This window comes from Lolium perenne, chromosome 1 (assembly GCF_019359855.2).
Source record: "Lolium perenne isolate Kyuss_39 chromosome 1, Kyuss_2.0, whole genome shotgun sequence".
Taxonomy (NCBI): Eukaryota; Viridiplantae; Streptophyta; class Magnoliopsida; order Poales; family Poaceae; genus Lolium; species Lolium perenne.
In genome coordinates, this window is record NC_067244.2 from 3,351,727 (window position 1) to 3,358,784 (window position 7,058).

Sequence of the window (7,058 nt, forward strand, 5' to 3'; positions counted from 1 at the left end):
AAAAGTATGCGAGGCTCAGATAATCGATCGCAGTTTTTCGCTGGCTCGCCTTATCCTAATACATGCCGCCTAGAGTTGTTCCTCCCAACACCAGAGTTCGAGGGGCTATTTTTCCAGGAGTTGCAAAATCCCTAGCTCGAGCCTCCGGAATGCCGCGACCAACTGCGTGACTCTATGTATCTAAAACCTTTCTCCTTGGTTGTGCATGAAGCGGAAGTTCATTATGATGCCAGTGCTTATCCAAGGCCCAAAGCAACCCGGCAACGACATTGATGTGTACCTAAGGCCATTAGTTGATGAACTTTTGGAGTTGTGGGCCGAACCAGGTGTACGTGTGTGGGATGAGCACACCGAGCAAGAATTTGACCTACGAGCGTTGCTATTCGTAACCATCAATGATTGGCCTGCTCTTAGTAACATTTCAGGACAGACGAACAAGGGATACAATGCATGCACACACTGTTTAGATGAGACTGAAAGTAAATATTTGGGAAAAAGTAGGAAAAATGTGTACCCATACAATCCCCATTTTCTTCCGCGCAAGCATGCCTTAAGGAAAAAAGGTAAGCATTTGAATGGCGAGGTAGAACACCGTCCGAAGCCTGTCCCCCGTAGTGGTGCTGATGTATTTGACATGGTCAAGGATTTAAATGTTATCTTTGGAAAGGGTCCAGGCAGTCGACCTGTTCCGAAAGAGGCTGACGGACACGCGCCCATGTGAAGAAGAAATCTATTTTTTGGGAGCTAGAATATTGGAAAGTCCTGGAAGTCCGCTCTGCAATCGACGTGATGCACCTGACCAAGAATCTTTGTGTGAATATTCTAGGTTTTATGGGCGTGTATGGGAAGACAAAAGATACAACAGAAGCACGGGAGGACCAGGAACGTCATAAAGGACGAGACGGCAATCATCCAGGGCAGTTTGAAGGGCCTGCCATCTACGCTCTTACCAAACAAGAGAAGGAGATCTTTTTTGAAGCACTATTCAGTATCAAGGTTCCGTCTGGTTTCTCGTCGAATATAAAGGGAATAGTAAATATGAAGGAGAAAAAATTCCAGAACCTAAAGTCCCATGACTGCCACGTGCTTATGACACAATTGCTTCCGGTTGCATTGAGGGGACTTCTACTAGAAAATGTTCAACTAGCCATTGTGAAGATATGTGCATTCCTGAACGCAATTTCTCAGAAGGTAATGGATCCAGAAACTTTGTCAGGGTTACAGGTTGATGTGGTCGAATGTCTTGTCAGCTTCGAGTTGTTGTTCCCACCATCCTTATTCAATATTATGACGCATCTCCTCGTTCACCTAGTTGAAGAGATTAGAATTCTCGGTCCTGTATTTCTACACAATATGTTCCCCTTCGAGAGGTTCATGGGAGTCTTAAAGAAATATGTTCATAACCGCGCTAGGCCAAAAGGAAGTATCTCAAAGGACTACGGAACATAGGAGGTCATTGAGTTTTGTGTTGACTTTCTTCCTGATCTTAAGCCGATTGGTGTTCCTGAATCCCGGTAAGGCTGACTGGAAAAGGCACACTAGGAAGGAAAGCAAAGGTGTGCAGGGACAAGCTTTCTTTCAATCAAGCACACTACACAGTTCTATACAATTCCAGCTTGGTGGCTCCGTACATCGAGAAACACAAGAATGTTGTACGAGAAATAAACCCGGGCCAGCCCGAGTCCTTGATTACACGTCAACACATGAATACCTTTGGCAGTTGGTTGCAAAGACATCTCATGAGTGACACCACTGTTGGAGAGCAGTTGTACTTGTTGGCCAGGTTACCATCTTCAAACATATGTACATTCCAAGGGTACGAGATAAATGGGAATACATTTTACATGATCGCCCAAGATAAAAAGAGCACCAACCAAAACAGTGGTGTCCGCTTCGATGCAAAAGACGAGAATGGGCAGACCACCACATATTATGGGTACATAGAGGAGATATGGGAACTTGACTATGGACCCACTTTTAAGGTCCCTTTGTTTCGGTGGAAATGGGTGAAGCTCAGCGGTGTACAGGTTGATGATAAGTACGGTATGACAACAGTGGATCTCAACAATCTTGCGTACATGGACGAGCCATTCGTCCTAGCCAACGAGGTGGCTCAAGTTTTCTACGTGAAGGACATGTCTAGCAAATCAAGAAAAAGAAATCAACAAAAGAATACATCAACCGAATAGCCAAAACGCCACATAGTTCTTTCGGGGAAAAGAAACATCGTGGGAGTGGATGACAAGACAGACATGTTAGAAGGTTATAATAAGTTTAAAGAAATTCCGCCCTTCACGGTGAAAATTGACCCAAGCATCTTCCTAAATGATGAAGATTCTCCATGGCTATGGCGTAGAAGAAAACCACAGCACTAGATGGCGATGTTGGCGATATTTAAACCTGTAATGTAATAATGTATTCTTAATATATAGTTTCCAAGACTGTTGGAGGAGATGGAGTCATTCACGGGCTTGCAGGAAAAATTTCCGAGGCGGAACTTCCAAAGATGCCATAGAGCGTGTGCACCAAGGGCATCTTCGAGAAGTTCCGCCACGGGAGATTTCCCAACCCTTTCCTCCATCCATGGGGATGAAACTCTCCCTACCTATGTTGGCTTGTTGAGCTGCTTGCCATGGCGTATCGATGCTCCTTTTATAGGCATGGCGCCGCTTCTACTTTGTCTTGTTCCTCCGACAGGGCGTCGTGCGCTACATGCTTTATCTCATCGAGCAGTGCGTCCACCCACGCGTCCTTATCCTGCCGTCATCTTTAGTCCCATTTGTACCCACCAGCCGGGACTAAAGGTTACCCACGCATCCTTATCCCACCGACAGTTTTGTTAGATGACACAAAAACCACCTTTAGTCCCGGTTGTACCCACCAGCCGGGACTAATGGTTGCCCGCACGTCAGCCACCCCCCAGATAAGGCCCTCCCAGATAAGCCTCCCCCAGATAAGGCCCCCCATCTTTTGTCCCGGTATGAGCCCCCAGCCGGGATGAAAGTTTCCCGCGCCACTGAGTTCCCGCCTATTTTCTTCCAGCGCTTTCCACCGCTTCCCGCCTCCGTCTTCCCGCCATTTTTTCACTATATATATGTAGGTTTGGCCTCCATTTACATATCACATCTAGACTCATACCTGCAAACCTCATCACTCTCTCCCATGGCTTCCATTGTATCTCTAAGCCCCCGGGAGGCGGAGGCGCTTTGCGCCTCGAACTACCCCTGCCCGCCGGGCTACCGCGTCCCGACCAGCTGGTTGCTGAGCATCGGAGGTGTACCGGTACCTCCTGTCCCTCTAGGTGTGGCGCGCGAGATGGCCATCACGAACCACTATTACTTCGAGCTCACGCCAGAGCAGCGGAGGAATCCCCAGTGGCATCCCGACTACAGCCCGACTTGGGACAGCTTCTTCATCAATTGGCGTGAGAGTGCGCTTGCCAGGCACGAGGAGGATGGCCCGCCTCCTTCGAACTTCAACGAGGCCGGCCGTCGGCTGTGGTGGCGCGGCCGGACTCTCCACAGCGTCATGGCCTACCGTGGCCTCCGCCTGCGCTACCCTCAGTCCCAGCCCCTTTTGTCGTGGGTGGTGGCACCACCCGCGACAAAAGGGGTGGACCTATATAATCCACCGCGCGTCGCGGGTGGAGCCACAACCTGCGACGACCGGAGGCCAACCCTAGCAATAGCGCCGCTAGGCTGCCGCGAAATCCTCTGCGCCGCCGCCTCCTCTGCGCCGCCGCCTCGGACCGCCGCCGCCTCGGGCCGCCACGGGCCACCGCCGCCTCGTGCCGCCGCACCTGAAGGTAGTCACCGGTGCCCTCTCTTTTCCCCTCCTCTCTCTGAGCGCGCGCAGCAAGCCCTATCGCGCCGGCCGCCGTTTTGCACCGCCATTGCCGTCCTCCCCAAGCCCAGACGACCACGCCAACGGCTCCGCCTCGACCCCTGCACCTTCCTCGCCGAAGGAATCGATGCGGGGAGCCGCCAATCGCCACCGCCATCTACTTCTTCCCCGCAGCCAGCGATGTGCAGCTCCGTCCGCCGCCGTCGGACGTCGTCGTCCCCGTCGCTCCGGCGACCTCTGGGAAGCGGCACCACCACCAGGTGGTTGCCCTCGTCGGCGCGCATCCGACACGCTAGGCAGCACGTCCAGGCGAGGCCTAGAGCGGCTGCTCCGCTCTTCGCCGGCGCCAGGCCACCGGTGGTTGACCACGCGGTTGACCCCGGTGGGCCCCACGGCTGTCAGCCTTTTCTTTTCTTTCCTTTTATTTCTGTATCTTCTGTAATTATTTAAACTAGGAAAATTTTAGTTAGGTTTTTAGTTTTAGTTTTAGTTATGTTTTTAGTTTTAGTTTTAGTTAGTTTTTAATTAGTTAGTTTTCAGTTAGTTTTTAGTATGTAGTATTTAGTTAGTTTAGTTTAATTAGTATTTTAGTTTTAGTTTTAGTTAGTTAATTAGTTTTAATTAGTTATATTTTGAATTGTCGATTTTTTTTGACAAAAAGTGATAATTTTTTGTGGTCTATGTAAAAAAGAGAAAATTTATCTTGTAAAAAGCATTATAGAGGCACGACGCCACAACTCCCTCTCCCTCTCACGCAATCGCCCTCGTCCCGTGCTCCCTCTCCCTCTCGCGAACACCCAACGCCGCAACTCCCCTCTCTCTCCCTCTCCTCTACCTCTCGCGAACACCCGAGCCTCCTCTGCCGCAACTCCCCTCTTCTCTCCCTCTCGCGAACACACGACACCGCAACTCCCCACTTCTCTCCCTCTCCCTCTCCCTTTCCTCTTTCATTGTTACTCACGTGAGCACGCGCGAACCTGGCGCCGCGCCTGATGACCCACAAGTATAGGGGGTGTATCGTAGTACTTTCGATAAATAAGAGTGTCGAACCCAACGAGGAGCAGAAGGTGTTGACAAGCAGTTTCGATGAAGGATTCACTGTAAATGCTCACAGACAAGTTTTCAGGGGGTTTTGATATAGCAGATAAATAAAGTACGAGTAAGTAAAATGCGAGAGTAATAATTGCAGCGAGTGGCCCAATCCTTTTTAGCACAAAGGACAAGCCGGTTTGTTTACTTATAATGACCAAACGTTCTTGAGGACACACGGGTATTTAGTCTAGTGCTTTCGCTTCATATAGTTGATTAATCTTCATTGTTTTGATAAGTGTTGAGTGGGTGAACCTATGCTAATGCACCGCCCTTCCTAGGACTAATATATACTTGTGATTATACCCCTTGCAAGCATCCGCAACTACAAGAAAGTAATTAAGATAAATCTAACCACAGCCTTAAACTCTGAGATCCTGCTATCCCTCCTGCATCGATATACCAACGGGGGTTCAGGTTGCTGTCACTCCGGCAACCCCACAATCAGCAAACGAATACAAGATGTATTCCCCTAGGCCCATAAAGGTGAAGTGTCATGTAGTCGACGTTCACATGACACCACTAGAAGAATATCACCACAACTTAAATATCAAACCATTGAATATTACTCAACATAGTTCACTACTAACATTTAGACTTCACCCATGTCCTCAAGAACTAAACGAACTACTCACGAGCCATCATATGGAACATGATCAGAGGTGATATGATGATGAATAACAATCTGAACATAAACCTTGGTTCAATGGTTTCACTCAATAGCATCAATAACAAGTAGTAATCAATACCGGGAGAGTTTCCCCTATCAAACAATAAAGATTCAACCCTAGATGTTACAGCGGAGACGAGGTGCAGCGGTGGAGATGGCGGTGATGATGATGGAGATGATGGTGATGATGATCCCAATGATGTCCAGCTCGATGACGGTGACGATGGCGTCGATTTCCCCCTCCGGGAGGGAATTTCCCCGGCAGATTTCGGCCTGCCGGAGAGCTCTTTTCTCTCTGGTGTTTTCCGCCCCGTAGAGGCGGCTGTGTCTATTCGCGATCCTCCCCTGGAGCTTAGGTTTTCGGGACGAAGAAGTACGCGAAGGAGAGGCGGCCGAAGGAGGCTGTGGGCCCCCTCCCCACAAGGCGGCGCGGCCAGGCCAGGGCCCGCGCCGGCCTATGGGGGGGCCATGGCGGCCCTCCTCGGTCCCTCTTTTTGGCTGGCTTCGTCTTCAGGAAAAATAAGATCTTCGGTGTAATTTCCGTCAATTGTTGATCTTCCGAAATATCGCATTCTGACGGTGCTTTTTCCAGCAGAATCCTGACTCCGGTGGGCGATTCTCCAATAATCATGAAACATGCAAAATAGATGAAATAACATAAGTATCATCTCTAAATATGAAATATATCAATGAATAACAGTAAATTATGATATAAAATAGTGATGCAAAATGGACGTATCAACTCCCCCCAAGCTTAGACTTCGCTTGTCCCCAAGCGAAACTGAACTCAGTAAACAAGACCACATGTTTATGGAGTGAAGAGTCGATAAACCAAATACGGACAAGAAGCATCATATTAATTCACACAAGACATTCTAGTGAACAACTTCCTCATATAATTCAACTCGAAACAAGTAGAAGGTAATCACAAATAAAGGTGCATAAGAAATCATAATCGGTGATGGCAAACTTCATTCTTGGTCAGAGAACAATTAATAGATTGTACTTATCTGTCGAGCAGCGCTCTTATGTTAAAGCTTATATGGCACAACTTGCATACTCAATCATAATAATCTTCTCATAAACATTGATAACTTTCGAAGCTATATTCATTCGGATAAAACTTGTACTAAACAAGGAAGAATAAAAGACATGATTAAATAGATCACAGTATAAATGGTTGGATCACAACAACTCAATTGCTTCCTTAAGATAGAGAGAAATAGGTTTACTGACTCAACGTAAAGTAAAGATAGGCCCTTCGCTGAGGGAAGCATGGATTACTATTTTTGTGCTAGAGCTTTTATTTTGAAAACATGGAAACAATTTTGTCAACGGTAGTAATAAATCATATGTGTTATGCATAAGACATCTTATAAGTTGCAAGCCTCATGCATAGTACACCAATAGTGCCCACACCTTGTCCTAATTAGCTTGGATTTCCATGGATTCTCAT